The following is a 21353-nucleotide window of genomic DNA, read 5'->3' as shown; positions in this document are numbered from 1 at the left end:
GATCCAATATCTTTTGAGTCAGAGAAGGAAGCTTGTTTTTCTGAACGCACACCACCATCAGAAAGCTATCAGGAGATTGACCAGATCTTTTCCTACACTGCAGCTTCAAATACCTGAACTATCAACTTCCCCGAAGAAGGGTCAGGCAGTCTGTGCCTGTCAGCGTGGGAAGTAGAGACTCACAGGATGGTGCAGACTGGAAGCTTGTGACTTCAAGCAGCAAGAGGAAGGTTCCTGCTTCACCTCAAGGTCTGCAGAACAGATTCAGTGCCCTCTTAGCCAACAAGGGGTTGAGAGCTCTGTTCAAGAAAGCACCCAAGCCAGGTAAACCAGTGTCATGCAGGAGCACTAGAAGAAAGCAGCAAGTGATAGTAATGGGAGATTCCCTGCTATGGGAGACAAAACCCCCCATATGCCAACCTCACCTACAGTCTAGGAAGGTTTACGTTGATCTGAGACATTGCAGAAAGACTGCCAAGGCTTGTCAGGCCCTCAGGCTTCTACCTCCTGCTGCTTTTTCCTCTAGGTGCCAAGGATACTACCAGGGGTGACCAGGTGAGTTTCAAGCCTGACTACATGGAAGTTGGCAGTGATGGTTAAGTGCCTACAGGGTCCAGGTGATGATGTTCTTGATCCCACCAGTGAAGGAAAAGGGCATGGGGAGTAGTGGACTCTCCAGGTCAACAATTGGTTTCACAGTGGGGGTGTTAAAAGGGTTTTAGTTTTTATGAACGTAAGACCTGTTTTGAGGCTTAAGAATTTCTAGGAAGAAACTGGATCCATCTAAGTGGGGTGAAAGCATCTTTACCGTGGGTTGGCCAATTTGGTGAGGAGATCTTTAAATTAGGAATGACTGGGGTTGGGGGGAAGACAGTGACCAACAATCAGGTGAGAAAGTCATGAATTCCACTGTCAAACAAAGTTTGGGGGCTGATGTAAGCAGTAGAGACTGCTTGGAGTTGGACTAGATGGTGTCCAACCTCAACTATTTCTTGATTCTGTGAAAGTCATGGGGGGATGTTACTGTCTAAGACAGGAATTAACTTAGAGTAGCTTTGTTTTAAAAATATTTTCACATGGCCTAGGCAAACAAAATAAGGCTATAAGAATGTCTCCTCCAGGAAGCATTCTTTTCAGTAAACAGCTGACAACTAAAACTGGGATTCAAGCACTTTTTTCCTATTTTGCTCAATACTACCTACAGTATAAGCAATCTTTCTCGAAGTATTTTTATATTTACATATACATTAACACCAGAAGCTTCTCTTATTCCAAAATATCCTGAATACAATTCTGTCTTCTTCAGACACATAATTTTCTAGGCAAAAATCCCTTTCAATATTGCAAATATACATATTTATGAATTTATGGAATAAATTTTCATCACATCTTTAAATTCTTAAGCCTACAGGGAATACTTGTGTCCCAAAAATCAACAGTTTATCACATAAACCAGAAGGACATTAATTTGGCTGCAATTAACTTTTTAGCTCTCCCTTTCTGAGATCAAGCATTCAGGCAGTCAGCTAGCCCAAATGAACGTAAACAATGAATTATACACAAGAACAGCTTGCGCACTTCGCTTTTGCAAATATCTGCTTTGTGCCTGGCAGAAGAAATGTCTACACATATGGGAAACTTCAGACATAGGGTCACCATGTAAGCCAAGATCATGAACTTTCATCCTTCATTTTGTAGAAATAAATTATTGTATGATTCTATTTGCCCCATTCTGGAAAACTTAGCCAAGAGATATTCCTAAGCAATGACCTTCATAACCTCATTGTTGCCAGTTTTAATAGACAACATGCATGTCAATAATCACAACAAAATATACTGTTGTCTAACAAACCACTCCCATCGCTTACTCCACTGTCATGTCCTTACTGCTGCTTAACTTGACATCAGAATTTTATCATTAGCAGTTTATCTAATTCTACAAGTTTCATTAGGTTTTGTGTTAGTACCACCCACCACGTTTGGGAGGTTTTCAAAGCTTGGGCACTTTCTTTAGAAGTGTTTCCTTTATGATCTCTTATTTCCTTTTTCAAAAAAGGCAAAATATTTCACCACCTCAACACCATACTAAAAATAGCAAGAATATCTAACTCATTATGTCACAGAGTTTGTAAATATAAAAGGTTGTACAAAGGACCAAGGATGTACACATTTGCAGCTTTCATTAGAAGCAGCGATGTTAAAGTCTGAAAGTCAATCACAGACTTTGTTATACGGTTCCCCCACAGTCTACAAGATGAAGGACAAAACCTGTTTTGTACAAAACAAATAGCCCAAGTGAGTCCCCAGAACAAACTGACATATCTGGAATTTTATAGCAGCATCTCTGGAAAACCTAAACTCCAAAACAAACACCCCTGAAGACAAAATTTATGACCTTAATTTTTCCTTGTACCTTATTAATTTGAAATGTTTCATTTCTTATAAAAAAAGGATGACTAAATATCTTCTCTCTCTTCCTCTGGAAGCATACAGGGTTTGTATTCAGAAAATGAAAAAATTAAAATGCAATCTCGCCTGTTTAGAAAGTCATTATTTGTGAAAGTCAACTTGCAGCTAGTCACCTCCTTTCTGTACTCTTGCAAATCACAATGGAAAGGGAAAGGGAGATTATGACAAACACTAAAAGGAAACTGAGGGAGAAATGCCAAGTGACCAGTAAAGTTATAAGGTGACAATAGGATTGGAGACAGGGTCAGAATTCCACTTTCTAAACTCTCCTATGGGCTATAAACAAGAGAAAAAGAAGAGGATGACTTCTACTGCTTTACTTAACATACCAATGAACTCCTCTTTTTCCTTCCCTCATTAAAAAGTACAGAAAAAAGTCAATCAAGGCCACAAAAAATGGTCCAGAGAACAATATTCAGCAAGCATTTTTTTTTAACCTTTGGATAATTTCAAGAAACAATTTATAAAGTAACTAATGAGCCTCTTCCAGGGCTGTGCGGGAACATAAAAAAAATATGAGATCGTGCTTCAAGTGCTTTTCTAACAATTATCAAGTATTTTCTAACAATTATATGGACAAAGCCATGGACAGAGTGCAAGAGCAGTGACTTTGAAGAGCAAAGCCAGAAGAACAGACCAGTAACCATGGCAGTAGAAAGTATTCTAAGAACAGAAAACTGATGATTGACCACATTCAACCATGGCAAATAGCCAAGGGGAGAAAAATACTTTACAACCTACTTATACGATAGAAACAGTTGAAGGTTCCCACAGAAAATAAATTCCTGGAAATCATCTGGACTTCAGGTAACAAGAGGAGTCTGTCACCTTTTGTGAATGCATGTAAGGAAATCCTTTGAGCATAACACACCACAGGCTTTTGACAATTGGTGTCATCATGTCAATACTGCATTAACGCCCTTTTGCCTTTGTGTATGGATTCAGATGCAAAAACACGCAGTCAGTCTGGATTCTTCTGGCTGCACGCTGAAGTCAAACCCTGTGTCCATTCATGAGGCAGGAATACACATAAGGCAGCAAGAACCACCACTTAGATGACCCATCCAAAGTATTGCAAAATTTCTCAGGTCAATAAATTAAAATGAACTACAGAATGGAAAAGGTGGGGGAAGGAATAAACACAAAATTTTTTAACTCTAACAGCTTTAACATTTTAAAACTTTAACAGCTTTAACATCTTGAGGGAACCTATATTATGCCATGGCTGATAAAATATGAGGGGGGGGGAAGTGTCAGAATTACAGCCTTTTTGTTTCTTCAGGTTTTCCCACGGAAATCAGTTTCACCCACCCTCCTGCCAAAATTGTCAGCATTTCTCCTGTAAGCAGGACTGTAGGAAATCAGCTGTCCCAGAGCACCTTCTACATTTTCTGTACTTGAGACAATGTGGGTAACAGTTATTCATGAAAGCTACACAACTCACAGGACAGTCCCACTCTGTGCCGAGCACAAGCCACATTTTCACCCTCATAGCAAAGAGAGGGATCCCTCTTCCCTCTCAAAACCTGCTTCCAACATGGTTAAAGTTATTGACTGACTGATTACTTCTTTTGGAGAGGAAAGGCAGGAAAAAGAGCTTGATTAGCATCCAAGAAGATTCATTTTGGGGACAAAATTACCAACCAAATTGGTATTTCTGCATTCACTCATTTCTCTAGATCTGTCGCTACAAGAGCTGCAGCACTGTGCAAAAGCACCAGTCCAAAACTTGACTAATTAGCCCTGAAAAAGAAAAAAGGAAAATAAAGTCTTACATTAAAAAGCCCAGCTGCAGAGTGATCCACTGGACACATCCTTCTTTCAAAAACTGAACCAATAAACTCTCCCTTGCTTTCACGGGGTTCCTACATCAGCACCTTCACTGAAGAGCCAAGAGGCAGAATTCAGCCGCCTGGGCAAGGCTGCTGCAGGAAACACCGAATATGAGGAATGCAGACAGCAGTTTTATTAACATACAGGTGACACCTAGCACGTGAACCCCCCCTCCCCAACATTTCTGCAATAGACTATATTTCAAGTAATATCCTACAGCATTGCTCTTCCTGAATTCATCACCTGTTGAAAACGGGACTTGCTCTGGTTGAAGTATGTGTTCATGTGAACCACAGTCCTTGTGGGTCTCACTCGTGTCACTTCAGCCTCAATTCAACAGCTCCTCCAGCCCACAGCTGTGTATGACAGCCCAGCTTTTTTTCCTCTCTTTCTCCCTAATGTAAGATGCCTAATTTCATAACTCGGGCAATATAGTGAGCCCTCCAACTAACCCCTTTCATTGCATTACTTGCCCTGTGTCAGCCTCTGCATAACAAAGCAACTCAGCCAGTTGCCAGGAACTAGACCTTAGGTACTTCAGTGCTTTTAAAATAGTGAAACAGGGCATATGTTTGTAATTCTTACTACCAAAATAGTGACAGGTCACTTGGCTACTTAACATACCACTGGAGACAACATCAGATGGAACAGAGGGAAATTATTGTTGTGTTCCTTGGAAAGCACAAAGTGCTAGAGCTGCAATGAACATCTATGTCTTCTCTCATCATTTTATCTGAGAAACCTTTAGCCACCTCCTGTGGTCTCTGTTGTTATCATTACACTCACTTTAATAGCACAGCCATAAATTTAAATGCAGTCAGCTGCATGACATTAGCGCAGCTGTGCAGCTAGCCTAATTGCTCTGTGATGTCATTCATCAATTCCAAACCTGTCCTACTAGACACCATTTTTCCCTAAAAGGTCCAGTACTGAATTTATATCCAGACCATAATGTGTTCCAGAGAAACTGTAAAATTATTCCACTGAAACCATGTGTCAGGCTGTTGTTAAAGACTGGGAAAGAAATAGAGCGTTTTAGCTTATTCACATTGATAATAGCTCTTATTTGTGAGAGCCACAAGATGAACCTCGACAAGAGCCAGGCATTGTGCCTCACTTACATGGAAACACCAGCTCTACATCCCGCCCATAACTCCTGTGTCCCGTGCTTTTTTCCTACTCCCTTTCAAGTGCTTTCACACAGCTCCTGTCTGCTTGCACAGCTGCCTATCAACAAAACTTACACATTTCTATAAACATTGCTTACGCTTATGACAGCTCAGGACTCTGAATATACCTACTGAAGGGCATTTCAGATCTTTTTCTTTAAAGAGAAAGCACAGGACAAATTTATGTTGCTGTAGAGAAGAAAATTATAATGACTTTCTATAGGAAGGACACTATAGATATGCTGTCTTGAACTCATCATTGCCTCTTAAAACCACACACTGCTTTTATTTGCTTCGCACTTGTTAAAATGCCCCAAACAAAGCTATCAATTCATGTTTCAGCAAAAATGCCCTAATCTATAGCGATTATATGCATGCATTCCAAAGCAAAAACTGAAATAATGAGATCAGAACAAAGGATTTACTGCAGTTGTATTTATTTGGCATCATCTATGATTCACTCACATAACTAAGTTTTCAGTTCACATTATACTGAGGCTGGCATAAAGGTATTATTATCTAAAATAATAGCCTCATTATTTCAATATGGTGCATTACTGAGCAACTACATTACTACATTAAGTAGCACTGCAATTACCGGTACTCTGTCACTAAATAGATTCTATAGATTTTACAGGTGGGTTCAATGCAACTAAGGGCAAAATTACAGACTAAATGAAGGTAAATCAATATGTCATCTGGCATAATGATCTTGTCATTTTTATGTTTAAACCAACAACCTTTTTGGTATATCTTGAGACACTACACCACCATAGAAAGAAAAGCAACCACAGAAGATTCAGGTGGTTAGGTCCCTACTTAAAAAGAAAAATAAAAAAACAACCCAACACAAAAAAAACAATTATTTTTAGAAGTTCAACACATCTACTCACATCATTCTCCCAAGGCTCTACAGCCCAACCATTTCTGAAAGAAAAACTTCCAATAACAACAAAAAAATCCTGTTAATATAAAAAAGCTTAATTTGTACAGTTTATATCTAGACTGCCTTTTTTCTGTAAAATATATACTGAAGATATCTTTTGGATTTTAACATATGAATGTGCGAGTATAAATTTTGGCTGTCATCAGCACTGTCTTCCCACCATAGTAAAACTTTATCTATGTGCACTCAGGGAACAACAGACTGAATGGACAGCTACAGCTCCCTTGTGAACAGGCAAGCAGCCGGGATGTCTCAAAAAAGTCTAATAACTGTACAAACACCTGCTGGAAAAGATACTGCCTTTGAGAAAAGGAACAATAATTCAAATGCAGTCCATGCAAGAGTTTATAACTGTGTAATACCTCACTCTGCCAAATGTGAGGGGCAAGCAAGGCAGAGAAGCACAGCTTCTCTGTGCTTTTTTTTTTATTGTTTTTTTTAAATCAGTACTACGTGGTTTCTTTCTTCTCTCTGCAATATTTTACTCCATCACTGTGTCTGGGCCAAGAAAAAAAATGCCACCTAAAAAGGGAAGGGTAGCACGCAATCAGCAGGCCCTTTTATCACAATATTGCTCTTGAGAAGATGAACTGCTTTGAAAATATCTCTTCCTCCCTCAAGAAAGGCATCTTGATTTAACAGCAGATGTCAGACATTTTTCATTAACATGAAACATGGACCAGTGTCCACACATGTTGTTTGCAATCCTTACTCTTGGAATGGAGTGAGCTACCTTTTATGTTTGACTATAAGCCAAAGCCTTTTTGGCGCCCACACCTGTCTTCAAGAAGATGATTTTAGAAACACTAGGATTAGAACTGAACCACATGTAATACTTGGGCAAGTTAAAGCACAAGTAGACTCTCAGTGTTTGCCCATGAACGACCCTTACCAATGAGAGCAGCCCTACTGAACTGTGATGAACCAGTTATTGCAAATACACATTTCATGGACCAAATACTCAGTATCTCTACTTCTTAAACAAGAATCTACTTATAATTTTCCTGTCTTCTGTTTTCCTTGAAAGAGCTTCCTTCTTGTTTGACTCACTAGTTCTACAGATGGTAGGGCAGGACAAAAAACCTCAAGAAATCCAGTCCTTGGAAAAAGCATAGGTTGGCTTTCACTTTTAGCCTTTTTTCATCTAGAAGAAAATTCCATCCTAGTAGGGTTCAAGTAGAATTTATACATTTTTTCTTTCTTTTTTACTTTAATATATTAGTTGGTGCCCTAAATAGTCTTGAGATAACACATTAAAGATTTATTAAAATACACTGTCATTCTAAGAGAAAAGCTAGTCTGCCTTGAAAATTTCACTACAAGTCAAATGTAACATTCCATTTAACATAATTGTATATGAAAGACTGCTACAGTACTAGATTAGGTATGAATGAAAAGGCATTTCTAAATAATCATGTATGAAGTACTTACTTACCCATTCTTTATGCAGAAAGAGAGACCATCTGTGACAAAAACTTATCTACAACTCCAGAACAATGAGATTTTTCAAGATAAGCTAAACACTTAGCAGAAACATTTTTATAACAGCAATTTGAAGTTAAATAGAGCATTGAAGCCAATGTGGCAGAATCTCTCATCTTTAAGCTATTCCCCTTTTGCAGACTGCTACCTAAGGAATACCTGGAGGCAGGCTCTGCCGTTGCCTCAATTTTACCACATGCATCCATCACTACCCTTTCTCTTTCACTGTTGTAAGAAGATCAGTTGGGAGCTTCATTGGTGTCCAGATAGGTAGGCAGCTAGCAATTATCTTTCAAAACTACTATTTTGGCAATGTTGCACTGTGTAAACACTCCCTTGCCACTTGGAGTCTTTTGATCCTGCTCTTTGGATTTCTTTTTGTCTTTTTGAATTATTTGCACCAAAACACTAGCTATAATACTTTCTTTGTCAAAGAAAAGACACTTTCCTTATCTATCAGATGTTAAAAACCAAAAAGCAGTATTCAGACTGTTGCCAATGCCATCTCCATTAACAGTCAGATTTCATTGCTCTTGTGAACTGTTAAACCAACAACGCCAGAATACTTCAGCTTCTCTAAACATTGTGATGGAAGAGCAAGCATAAATAGCTTACTAATACATTATTCTATGGGATACCCATTTTTTCTAACTAAAAAGCTTCCTTAGAGGAGGGACACTTCTCACTTCGCCACTCTAAGAGACTATAAAGCCATGATGGTCTCTCTTATTTTTGTGCTTTTAGTCGTGGGACACATTCAGAATGAGTAATTTCTGTAAATCAAATACACAAACTGCTATAAAATGGCAAGTAAGTACAGTAAACACTGCAAACCTTAATGTGAAGTAGAATGATTCACTTCATCTTTCATGTGGTTGCATTAAAAAAAAAAATCAATTCTGTACCAAAAAAATTATGTGCTTTGTAGGCCTTATTTCATGTTAATAGTGAAATAGTCACAAGAAAAAGGTTTCTTTTTTAAAATCTTGAAAAGTTTATGACTACAGCTATCACTAACTATGCAAAACCAGTTCTATGAAGCCTCATTTTTCAAGTATGTGCTTCTTATGACCATGTACTGCAACACAGAGCACACGCAGCTTCCCCCTTCACACTAAAAATCACAAGATAGTTTGAAATACTTGTATCAGGCTGTTACGCCAAAGACAAGTCCTCTCACTTGCAAATAGCACCAAGATTATTTCTGCAACACCAAACTGCCACATTTTCATAAGGCACCTTCAAGGTATAGTCAGTGTGGGCAAGATGGCCATAACTGTGCAGCACTGAGTTCCCTAGAAGCTGGGAACTCATGCACAACCTCAAGCTTCTGCTGCCTGCAATAAAGTCAGCATGACTGCCTGTATTAAAAGCCAGATTCAACTGGGACAAAACTCTGTTGGATCTTAAGAGAAAGTAAAAAAATAAATCCAATAGCCTCTCCAGCAACACAGAGCAGTATAAAAGGATTAACATAAGGAAAATAAACTCCAGCATCTTTTAAGAGTCCTTCACAAAGCCAAAAGCTTTACTGTGTTCCTCTCATTGGCACAACTGCTCATAAACAGGTGACACCAACAAAACCATAAAGGTTTTTGTCAGTTTCCTTATAGACTCTGCTATGGCAGCAACTATGCAGTATAATATACTGCCTCAGTGAAAGCAGGTATTTTCCAGGTCTTTATGGGTTTAGTTCTGGGATTCATTCTCCAGGGATGGAAATAAAAAATAAATTTAAAAAGGCTCACAGACACACAACAGAGTCTTCCTTGATCTACATGTACCACCTTCATCTTGTACTCATTGAAAAAAAAAAAAGCCCCAACACCACAAGAAAACTGAATCATCAGAATATGAGGACTTAGTTCCTGATATTTTATTATGTGTCTATTTTTCACACACTCTGAATATTAATCTCCTTTAGTCAGTAAATAACTGAAGTAATTTCAGGACTATTTTACAGTTAGAGTTAAGGACGCAGTGTCTACGCCTGTCTCAAGCGGTGACAAAAGACTGCCTTCTAGGATACAAATTCACTTCTTTCAAGGGGTTTTCTCACAAAAGTAACACACTAGAAATAAATAATAATTGCCTGATTTTGCCACTTATATCTTCCCTAGCCTTTCATTCAAACTTTTTTACATTAGCAGCTTGATTGCCCACTGCAGAAGCAAATTAATGTGGTGGCCTTTAGCCTACACATAGCACTGAATGCAAGCCAGATTCAGTTACTTATCAAGTAAGTACTTCATCCATGAAGATGAATTATTGAAAGAGCTAAAAAGTAAGGTCTTCCAGTACAGCATGGAGTGCCCAGGAAGGAACAGCCATTCTGTCTGAGGAAAGGTCCATTTCAGCTTCTGAATTTAAAGTTCTGCCCAGACTGGGATCCAAAGGTCTCCCAGTCTACCCAATCTCCAATTTTCACTTTATCAAAAGGGTTAATTGCACAAGGCCCTGAAATTGTCAGCCAACTTTGCATCCTGAACTCCAGACCTGGGAGCACATAAGACCCTGCACTTAGGTCTGTTATAGGTTGCATAAAACCAAATTCCTGAACTGTAGCAGCACTGGTAAAACTCCACTGACCAGTCTCTCTGACACAGAATAACCTCCATGGGCAGGAAAGGCAGCCTATCCCCACACTTATCATTCTCTCCATTATTTCAAAAAGGTCATTGCACACCAGATAAAAAATATGCCCAGCTGCCCAAGACCTACATTCCCCCTCAGGAGCTGCTGCCGAGTGTCCTTGAGGTCACTGCTGAATATCATCACTATAAGTGATGCTGATTCCTCATCAGCACAGCCACTGAAACAGCAGTGGCTCAGGGACCGTCTTAGACTGACTGTCACAGGTTCCCATCACATCTCTTGATGAACACATTTTCTCTAAGGCACAAGAGTCTTTGGAATCTTAAAGACTTTGAAGGCAGCTTAACATAGAGAAATCAAAAGACATATTAAACACTATGAATGGTAGCTCTAGCCAAGAGGTAGGATTTAGTACTACAATTTAAGACACTTTTTTTTCCCCTTTCTTGGTTGTGTTGTTTTTTGTTTTTTTTTTTTAAAAAAAACATTCCTCTTCAACAGAAAGAATAGCTCAGGAATATATATACACATACCTATATATATATATGCATATATAAATACCATGATTTAAAAGCAGATGAGACAAGTGACATGCAGGAGACTAATTTTGTTTTTTAGATGAAGTTGGATCAGAACTAGCAAGTGTCTGAATTTGATGCTCTTGTCAGCTTTTAAAGCTTCAGCTTGTGTAAACTGACACTTTGGACATACCTTAATGAGCCCCACCCACTACCCTCAATCACAGACAAAAAAAAAAAAAGTCTTTTCCTGATAACATAACATACAAAAGCTCATTTGCATCCAGGTAACAGAGTGTTTAGAGTTGAAATACACATCAGCAAATAAATACAGCTTGGTCAGCAGTGCACACCAGAGGTCCCCTTGCAACTATCCTAGCTACCTTTGCATAAATGGGGTGGACAAGAAACAGGACACAGAGCTTCTTGGTTGAACGTTGAACAAGACACCTTGTGAGTGCAGCACAGCATCTGAAGAGGTGGTTTACAAAAAAAAAAAAAAGCCTATACAGACAAATATGCATGTGGATTTTTTCAAGATTATGATTGAACAAGATTTCTTAAAGGAATAAACGACTTAGTGGGAAAAAGCACAAAATACATACATGCTAAGTTGGGATATTTGCTATCACCCTAAAAAACTTCACACTTTCTTGATTTTCAGCTGTGACTTGGGCCTGGCCCCATCATTCACTTCGGTGATTCAGATCTCTCCTGATTCTGTGGATAGAGGCCATTTCAGAGTTCAGTATCAGTCTGTCAGCACTGTAAGAAGTTTTGGTAAATCTGTACGTTGTGCCCTCTCATTGAAGGAGGAACACAGAAGCCAAGCAAAATGCAGAGGAAATCACTTAACTGCATTCGGAAAAATTTTGGTTCGAGTGTCTTGAACTGAACCTGTCCTGCAGAACGGAAGGCTTTGTAACACCAACTTTCCAGTCACAGTAAAAGTTTCAATGCAATCAAAAGAGCTGTCTGGTTTACCTTGGCTTTTGATTCCAGCTAGTAGCCAAATTAAATCAGCCATATATTTAGTAAATTTTCCCACATGGTTTTGCTGTGTATTTCAGTACACGCTCATCTGTTACTGTAAGAAGGATTCTATTAAGAGCTTGCCCTCACCTGGCAGCTACATATTTCTGTATGTATAACCAATTACAGCATGTGGGTAATTTCTGACAGCAAGCACGGCACACCTTGTATTTATCTTTATGCTCAGTTTCTGTTTACACAATCACATCCATGATAACACAGTAAGAAGAGTAACGCAACAAGTTACTTTCTTGGTCCCTTGTACTTGATGCCACTGAATGCTCCAGCTACAGCCACATCAGGACACGTCTCCCTCAGTACTTCTGAGGAGGCACTCACAAGTGGAAGTAGATGTGCAGGGTGAGACAGTAGAGGGCAACAGATGCCCTTCAATAAGCTTAAGGGAGCCCTGAGATACATTTAACACTTAGGACCTTCTTACTTTTGACAGGAATGTTATCCTTTCTTGATTTCAAGCTCTAATTCAAAACTTGTGTGAAGGAAATGTATATTCTACCACATAAGCCAAGCTACGTACGTACCTGTATGCTCATTGAATGCCAACTACTTTTTCCCATTAGCTTTCTCCCCCCACCAGTCCTCCTTCCCATTAAAGGGTCATCCACGTCTTCTGATAGAAAAGATAAATTTTATGTTATGTGGTATATATTTTTTTAGACACTTTACTATGGCAAAGTTGACTATCCAAATCTAGAAATTATTGTTTTAATGGAAGAAAGGCTTAAGTCTTGATGAAGCACATTCTAAAATTTTAACAACTGAGAGGGAGGAAAAGTGGAGTTGAGCTAATTTCTTTTTAGGATTCCACTATCACTAGTGAATAATCTTATGAATTTACCATTTTTGATAGACAAATTCACCCCGAGACCTGATATGATCTTCCCATGAACCATTTTCACTCCTTCCCAATAATCGACACAGGGAACAAATGTAATAGTCTTCTACTTATGTGTGAAAACTGGTGGAAAAAGAAGCGTGACACTTGAACATGTCACTCACCTATCAATTTGCATATGAAATTAGATAAAAAGAAAAATAATTAGACAAACAAGTTGCAGGCAAGCTTTCCCTTTTACTGTTTGTGGAATTTGTTCCAGGTTAGCAGGAGGAATAGTTTTGCCACTTGAAAATTTTCATACCAGTTGAACAGGGTAAATCACATTCTGCTGGGAAGAGCATTCCTTCGGTGTTTGATAATTTCAGTTTAACAGGATCTCTCGGTTCTTAGGAAGTGTGAAAGTTCCCAGATGAGACAGAAAGAGTTACAAACCCTTTCAGGGTTTATAATCATAGGTACGTGTGGTAGTATCATTTAAAGAACTGCCTGGACTAAGAACTATTGTTATGAATGAAGAAAGCCCATATTTAGTACAAACAGTCCTCATGAAACAAGTGCCAGATTTTAACAAAGAGTAAGCACAGGCCCAAAGTGGAAGGCTTTGAGCCTGAGCAGAAGTGGAGTCTCTAATCCTTGAGACAAGTACAGGTATAATGACTTTTGGAAAAGAAAGCTGCAGTGGCTACTTTCAACTTTAAAACAATACACAGCTGCTTGTATCAAACCAGACCAATACTCTTCTGAACAAGTTTTAGTACTCCCTTCTAAAGCCTTTCAAAGGGAAGGCAACATGCCCACATCTTGGCTCAAAATATGTGCTGATAAAGTGGCCAATCATCTCTTGCCCTGACGACTGACAGCCTGTCTTACCCTGTCAATCACTTTATCCATTCAAACAACAGCAACTTTTTTTTGGTAGATACTGCAATTTAGGAAGCAACCTCAGATGGCTATCAGAGCACCACTCCGTATCACAGAATTTATTTTCCCTTTAAGGCTTCTAGGGAATTTGTCCATATATTATACTAAAATAATTTCAAAAAGACCGTTTCCCAAGACCTGTTTTCATAAGCTGGTAAACACAGTAAGCAAAGAGAGGGGTAAAGGAAAACCATTATTTTTAAGTACTCTATAGCATCCTTATATCTTCCCCCTTTTAATCCAGAATACTTCTGTCTTAGTCAAAGCACAGAGACACTTGCCCTTGAGACAAATCAGACCTATGTAACTGAAGGCAGCAGTTTTCTACAGGTCCTCTTCCTCTTCTGGTGAAGTAAGACGAGGAAGGTGACGAAAAGACAGTCTGCTGGTCAAAGCAGTTCAGTTCTGAGACAAAAACTAAACCTTCTGCTACTTGAGCTCCTGGTTAAATGGCTGAGTAACAAGTCAAGCTTTTCAGCTAATTGAATACATCAGATTTTCTCAAGTGCCTGGTGCTACCAGGGTTGGAGTCATTAAAAACCTGAATGCCTACTATTGTGATGAGAGATGACAGATCCTCTTTAAACATGGATATTTATAGCACTTCATGTGCTCTTCAAAAAAAACAAAACAAAAAAAAAAAACAAACAAAAAAACCCAGCCAACCAACAAAAAAAAAAAACCTAGCACCCACTCCCCAAGAAAACAACAAAAGAAACCCAAAAGACACTGTACCAAATAAAAAAAGAAAATCAACCCCAAACAAGGCCTACTTGAGATTAGTTTTTCCTACCAGAAAAAAAAAATCCTCAGCACCTGTTCTGCTTGTCTTCTTGGCCTTATTGCCCACCTCCATTTCTAATCTACCTTATTTAACTCAGAAATACCACAAAAAATAAATCATTAAAGAAACATGCAACAATCTGCTAACCCTCTAAAAAACCACAAAAAAATTAACTTAGTCTAGACTCTGCTGTGAGAATGGACTGTTTCAATAAGATACAAAACACTAGTGCCTGTTCATTTAATGAACTTTTTCATTCAGTGAAGGGACAAAGGCAAGCGTCCTGAGGTGTTTTGGGAACCATGCTGTGATCTTATCAGCAAAGACTGCACAGAATGATGAGCAAAACTTTAAATTTGGTTTGTCTCAAAGATCCTGTTATTGTGCTTTACAAATTCATTTTGTAAAGGCTTTTTAACAGAATATTTGTGTAATACGCATTTGCTAATAAACATTACGGGAATGGATGAAATGTTGATAAGGATATTAATAATTCTCACATAAATTATGCTCCATGATACAGCCAGGTTTGATACTAGCCAAGAAGTACACTCAGAAGAGAAGATGTATTTCTGTATTTTGGTGTGACATGCTTATACAACAGCAATGGCAGCCTTATTCTTCCTGTGATTCAGTCCCTACACAAAGCACGGAGAGGGGCATGGACTGTCAGCAGTGTATAGGAGCAGCTAGATAGCATAAGGGCTCTGGAATGTGGACAGTCTTGGTCCTTGTATAGGTCCTCCTGGCATTGCCGATCAGCCCTAGTTGTGGTGCTTTATTTTATATCTCTTGTATACAGACTGTGGCAGTATTTACAAAAAGGAAAATATAATTAAGACAGTCACACATTCACCCTCCCACACAAACCACCCACCTCCTCTACCCCAACTCCAGCCCCTTTTTCTTCCTTTTTTCCCTTCTCCTCCTCTCAGGCTTAGGACAGAGGCCTGGAAGGGGGGGGAATCGGTAGTTTCATTTTCTCTAAACTTCTCTAAAGCCTCTCATCCTTGTGGCTTTTGAATGATAAAGTTATTCTTAATTAACCCATTTGGGGTAAAAGCCTCATGACAGAAGCAAACTGAACATTGCTTCTCATGCAAAGACTTTGCTGTCCTGACCCAGTGTGCCAGATGTGCCCCATGTCCTGCACCTGGCCTTAGATTTTGTGATACAGCTCATCTGCACACACACCGGGGAGCACAGAGAGACAACAGCAGTGGGGGACTCCAAACAATACCCTGCACTGACTACACCCAGGCTCTTCCCAGGAGCCATCAGCCCATCAAAGGCCCATCTCCACAGCCCAGAGGAGCACAGAGGCCAAGGCAGGCATATCAAGGACTCAGAGGAAGGTCCCACCCTGCCCAGGTCCTTCCCTCACTGCTCAGGGGTCAAAACAGGAGCATCTTTCCAAAGCATCTTTTGGATTGTCACTGCCTAGGGGAATCGTGCACATTATGGGATGCAAGGGAATAGAAATTTGGGATTGCACAGGACTTACTATGGGCTTTTTGGTGGGGGAGAGAGGGAACAAGCATGGAAAGATGCAGGGACAAGGGAATCAAAAGGGCCAATCACGTCAGCAGGTGGCTTGTCAGGACACTTGTCTGGCCCTGTCCTGCATCTGACCAGCACAGTCTGTCCTGTCTCATTAAACTCTGTTTTCCTGAGGGGGTGACTCTCTATTCTGGGGGTGTGTGTGTGTGTGTTCAGGGCTCTAGCTACCACCAACTGGCACAAGGAGTGCAGGTCTGCAAGCGAGCATGGATGATAGCAAATATCAAGTAGGGTTTACTGGCGAGTTGAAGCACCCTGGGAGCCAATGGGCTGTCTACAAGCATGAGACCACTGGAGGAGCTGGCTATGGAAGGATCAGTGGGGTATCAAACAGCTGCACATGAGGCTGTAGGGCCTGGGGGTCAATCAGAACCTCCCCTCATCTGCCTGTGCTTCTCTAATGGCAAGACCATGGGGGCTTGGCTGTTGGAGGAACCCAGGGAGTCCTGGCAAGCTGTGTGCATGTGGTGGTCTGGACTAGCAGCAGAAGGGGGGCTGTGGGCCCTGTGAGCTCATATGTCTATGTGCCAGAAACTGTGGAGGCCGGGGTCCAGGGGCAGCTACCTGGTAGTCTGCATGCCTAAGCTGAGCTCCTGGAGAGATCCACATTGTACGTACAACTGTGCATACATAATTATATGTATGTATGTATTTATCATTAATAATAAATAATGGTAATTATTGACAGTAATTCTATAATTACTAGTGTTTAATAAATATTAATGATATATCATATAAGTAATAGATCGGTAATATATAATTAATGGTGTGTGTAGATATATATCATGAGAGAGACACACACACATATAATTATGTAATAATATTTCACACTAAGATACCTTCATCTTGTTCAGCCAGAGAGGAGAACAGGATGAGGCTATTGCTGCCATTTGTGTGCCTGCCTGTGTTGATCTGTGTGGCGAGTCGGGTGTGTGTCTGTTGTATACGTGCAGAGTGGCACGTACATGCACACACAGGGAATACACACTCAGCCTCATCAGTGGTTGGAGCCAAGGGCATGGGGCTGCAACAGCCTCTCTTCTGTCGGGCTACTGGACCCAGCCCCAACAACATACAGAGAATTGTAGATATATTCTGTATATACAGATCTGTAGATATATTCTAGATGTTCTTATAACCATCCATTCCAAAAAAATAACTAGCCATAACATCACCTCCAAGAAGTGCTTCCATTCCTGAAGTCACTGATCGTTAGATAAATCCCAGCCTTTTCAATGGCTATGCTGGCATAGACATCCTTCTCTGTACCAACACCCACTGTAGCTCACATGCTCCAAGAGGCTTGCTGGAAGACAACATCTACAACAGAAGTTATTGGTACCTCTCAAAAAAATCTTTTGATTTCTGAAACTTTTGAAGTGGCATAGGAGAGGAAGAAGCAGGAACAACACCATATAGTGTATCAAAACAAAAACTTTTTTAGGTATCTCAGGCAAACCAATCAGCAAAGGCAAGTTATTAGAGAACCACACACACACTTCCCAGAGACCCTAGCCCACCTGCATGGCCACTATCAACAGTCTTATCAAGAAGGATGACTGAAGACATTGACTTTATTCTCAACCAAGTGACCAACTACTGCTTGCTTAACCAACAGCAGTTTCTGCTACTCACAGGGGCACTAACCCCTCCACTAACCAGGAGGGGTTAAGATTCTGTATGGGACCATATTTCTTCCTGCACCCTTGCCAAGAGAGTGAAGACAGCCCTCAAAACTGTTTGACCAAAAGCAGAACAAAGTCTCATTAAGCTTTCAGACAAGCTTTCACACACTACATTCATTTTGCTTCAACATCAGAGTAGAAAAAGAATTTCCAACCCGCATGCCAGGAAACTAATAAATCTCCTCAGTTCCTTACCAATAATCACAGCAGTACAAAATAACACAGCAGCTATCCTAAGGAAGAGGTGAATTCTAACTGAGAAGCATTTTGATATTTAAGAGAAGGAGGAAAAATTTTCCCTGCTGAGAAATTCTTACTTCTTTGGTAGCACATAGTGATCACAGAATCAAATAATAGGGGTTCAAAGCGACTACTGGAGATCATCTAGTCCAAACCCCTTGCCAAAGCAGGTCCACCTAGAGCAGGCTGCACAGGAACGTGTCCAGGTGGGTCTTGAATGTCTCCAGAGATGGAGACTTCACCACCTCTCTGGGCAGCCTGTTCCAGTGCTCTGCCACCCTCAAAGTAAAGTACCTCCTCATGCTTAGGTGGAACTTCCTATGTTTCAGTTTGTGGCTGTTACCTCTTGTCCTATCACTGGGCATCACTGAAAAAAGACTGGACCCCATTCTCCTGAAACACCCCCTTAGGTATTTATAGGCATTGATCAGATCCCCCCTCAGCCTTCTCTTCTCCAGACTAAAAAGACCCAAGTATTTTTAGTCTGGAGACTAAAAAGTCCTTTCCTTGCAAGACATATATTCTAGCCCCCTAATCATCTTTGTAGCCCTTTTTCTGTACCCTCTCCAGCAGGTGCCTGTCCTCCTTGAACTGGGGAGCCCAGACCTGGACACAGTACTCCAGATGGGGCCTCACCAGGGCAGAGTAGAGGGGGAGGATAACCTCCCTCGATCTGCTGGTCACACTCTGCTTGATGGACCCCAGGATGCCATTGGCCTTCTTGGCCACAAGGGCACATTGCTGGCTCATGGTCATCCTGTTGTCCACCAGGACTCCCAGGTCTTTTCTTTTTCCTCAGAGCTGCTCTCCAGCAGGTCAGCCCCCAACCTGTACTGGTGCATGGCATGATCATTGCATTACCAAAATTCACCAGCAAGATATTAAGGAACCTCAAACAAAGTTTTCCTCCTTGCCACGATGTGGATGAAACTAAACAGTGGCAGCTCTGCTCATGCTTTGCCATTGTCACCTCCTCTCCAAGTGATGCAACTGGTATCACATTTTCCAAGTCAGATACTATTGTATAACCATTTTTTCCTTTTCTACTCAGGGCCATATAGTGAGACTGTGTCCAGTATAGCTACCTAATGGATACCAATCAGTCATTTGCATTTAATGGTTTCTTTTTCAAGAAACCTTTTGCCCTGAACATAGAGTCCCTCACTGCCCAAGATAAACTCTGACTTTACAAACTACAGACAGCAGCCAGTTATTAAACCTCACCAATTGCCTCCTCTGGTAAGAAATATTTATTCTCCAGGCTCTTTCATCCACTGGCCAGATTTTCTCCTATCTTTCATCAGGCCCAAGAAGCAGAGATTAGGGTAAACTTTCCGTAACTACTGAAAGGCTTAAAGAGGAGCAACAGAATGGAAAATTCTGTTAGAGAGGAAAAAAAAAAAAAAGAAAAACAAACCCCACCTTTAAACAGAAGAGAGAAAGTGGCATATTGTTTTTCTAGCAAATAGATTTGGTTCCACTACAGACATCAGCAATGCTGAGCTAGAGCTAGATCTCCTAGATACAACTCCAAGACTCAAAGAAAATAAATAAATAAAAAAAGGATATTGTGAAACTGCCCCAGGTCAACTGATTCTCCAGAGCTGCAGAAAAACAGTGCCAAGTGGCTGATCTCAGCCTGCCTATTTTATGGAGTTTCACGGAGTTCCTTTGCATCTCCATTCTCCTGTTACCAGTTCCCCAAACAAACATAGATTTAAAGCCCATATGGATCAGATCTGGGAAAATTAGCTATGGGACATTCAGAGGCAGCCCTGCCCTTCCTAGGACAGAAGGAAAGCAGCTGCAGGTCTGTGTTCTCGGGAAGAAATGCTATATGGGATGACAAAGTTGAACCCCATGATCTAAACCTGTGGGAAGCAACCAACCAGAGCACAAAACAGGTTGCTTGCTTGAAGGAATCTGTTTCTCCTTAGGGAATTTAAAAGACTAAAGCCGTGGTATAGACCTGTCATATGCCAAGGCAAGACTGTATTTTTAACTTGGAGGAAAAAAAGAAAAAGCAAATGACCACCATGGGAGGCACTGATCAGCAGAGAAACCACTGCACCTCAGGCCAACGCAGCCAAAGGGGTGGGGGGGAGGAAGAGGGAAGATGAGAGGAAAAACCTCTCTTGGCTGATGAAATGTCATCTCTCAGCTCCAATTCAAGCTTCTCAGAGCTAAGCTTACACAGACAAGTGACAGGCTCCTCACCTCACTTTGCCTTCTCACAGCACCAATACTATCCAGAAAAAAAAACTATTCGGACAATATTAAGGAGCTAAATTTGACACAGAACTCATGCCTTCAATGAACAAGAAGTTACACACCTATCAATTAAAACTCTTACAAATGCATAGCACATATATGCATACGTACGAATATACACACACAGAATTACAAGCAGACTCACTCACAGCTACTGCTTCCTACTGTCACGTTATAATGAATTTAAGGAGAACATAGATAAAGAAGTGGCCTCACCTTAAAATGGAGATTGCCTGAGAAGTACTAAGCCTGAGGACTCGCAATACAGACCACTGGCACCCAGTCTAGAGCACTGGCTACATCCTAGTTTTGAGCCACTGAATGAGCAGGTTTTAGGTCCTGGGAACAAAGCAGGAAAAGACTTGGCATCATACACTTCAAGAGCATCGCAGATGGACAAAACAGCTGCATTTTCCATCAGCCACAGGGTCTATCCTTCTCAAAATTCACAGGTCCTGACTAGATGAGGTTTAAGTCTCCCACATCAGAAACAGGGAAATCCTGACCAATTCAATTTAACTTTGCTACCAAAGTAGCGGCATTTTCACAGAAGTAGAAGAAAATTGCAAGGCACTAGCAAAAAGGAACCAGAAACTACTAGCAGACCTTCTTGCAGTCACCTTCCTTCAGTTTTGGCAGGTTCTACAAGCTACAGGTCACCTTACCAGGAAGCACATGCATTTCTGGAGAAGGACCCTTTTTCTGGTTGACTGAAGGGGCAGAGCTCCGAATTGAACATATCCTAGCATACTAGAATAAAAGTGGAAATACTGAGGCAGGGCCTGGACACAGTAACTTACTACCTCTTTTTGAGCATTTTAAACTGAAGTTACTTAAAAAAAACACCCACCTCTTGCAGTCTATCACTTCCTATGGGAAATAAAACACCAGTTTGTAAAACTGGAGCTTTCCCAGTGTGTGTTTAAATCTTGAGGAGCAGGGCCTAAGCCCTTGAGGTGCAGAGTCCTAGACAGGCATGCTGAGTCTCA

The sequence above is a fragment of the Calidris pugnax genome, unplaced genomic scaffold, assembly GCF_001431845.1.
Source record: "Calidris pugnax isolate Ruff unplaced genomic scaffold, ASM143184v1 scaffold8, whole genome shotgun sequence".
Lineage (NCBI taxonomy): Eukaryota > Metazoa > Chordata > Aves > Charadriiformes > Scolopacidae > Calidris > Calidris pugnax.
The sequence above is the reverse complement of the archived record's forward strand: the minus strand, read 5'-3'. Positions refer to the sequence as shown.